Consider the following 1,423-nt stretch of genomic DNA (forward strand, 5'->3'; position numbering starts at 1 on the left):
TACACACAACCTATTTGATTAAAGGTTTTGTGGTGTTGTCTATTTGAATGCAATTCTGGTAGCAACTATAATTTTGTATTGGAATTAAATTGTGACTTAGTGATCTGTGGAGGTAATTTCTGTTGGTGCAGCATAGCTAGAGAGACCTACACATCAATGGTAGCCTCTTAAGAAGTGCAGTATGGGCAAAATCAAGGGCAGAAACCACCTTTAGCAGCCTAACTTTTCTAATTTGCCATCCATTTTATTGCTGACACCACAGACTTACACAAACACCCTACAACTATGAGGTTTTGAGAGTAGTGTTAACCCCCTGCTGGTCTGCACCATATTTTTTGTAACTGATTGAGTGAGTTCTAGAACAACAAATCACATTTCCACCTTGCAGCTGTGAGTTTAGTTTGCTGGTCACCTCCAGCAATATCATTGTGAGAAGCCAAAGTTGTTTTCCAATATTGTTGCCTAATTCAGATGGCAACTACTGTTGAACCGATTGGATCAATTTGTGTTCTCATCAATATGCATTGAATCAGTGTACTAAAGTTGCTACTACACTCCATTTTCAATTACTAATCTCAAATAACACTGTTCCTATTCAATTGAAATTGCTAGTGCTTGGAGTCTTTGCTGTTTTGGCACTTTACAACTATGTAGATGTAATTTGGAAAGCATTATATCATTGGCTATAATAGTGGAGAACTGGTTGAACCTCACCCTTTTCTTTGAAAAATCTGAAAGCAGCAACAACACATTTATTTTTGGGTTCCTTGTATTCTCTTAATACAAGTGCAATCACGACAGCTGCATATAAAAACTGCAGACTTCCTATTTTGCTGGAAAAACATCCCCATGATTGCACCAATCTGAGAGCAAAGGGAGCCTTCTTAATAGATGTACAGTTTATAATGCATTGTTGACTACCTATTGAATCTGATTTGTTTGTGCAGTTTTGAAAGGCAACGGAGAATCGATAAGGCTGCAATAAGAAAATTGAGAAAGGGAGAGTTGAGTCCAAAAGCAAGGAGAACCAAAGTTGATCAAAATACGTCCAGAATTAGTCAAGCACAAAGACTTTGGACAAAATTGTGGCAGCAACAATAGTTTTTGTTCATTTTGTAATAGGCATTTGTGTTAGTTTCTTCTTAGTAAAGGCCATTCAAAGTCGACTTGGAAGAGTCCTTGGTGCTTTTTCCAACTCTTGACTGTTGGTATCGTAGGGGGTAATTTTTAAAGAGTTTAGCGCAGCGGATTAATAACACAGAGAGCGTAAAGCGTATTAAGTCACAGTTGAAACGATTTTGGCCTTTTTATAAAAACAATTTTCTTTCAGAAAATTAACCAAACANTTGATGTGCGTTAAAGTAAAATGAGTATAGGGCATAAGAAAATCACACAAGGATTTTTATACTGGTTCGATTCAACA

The sequence above is a fragment of the Vigna radiata genome, unplaced genomic scaffold (genome assembly GCF_000741045.1).
Source record: "Vigna radiata var. radiata cultivar VC1973A unplaced genomic scaffold, Vradiata_ver6 scaffold_542, whole genome shotgun sequence".
In the NCBI taxonomy this organism is placed as follows: domain Eukaryota; kingdom Viridiplantae; phylum Streptophyta; class Magnoliopsida; order Fabales; family Fabaceae; genus Vigna; species Vigna radiata.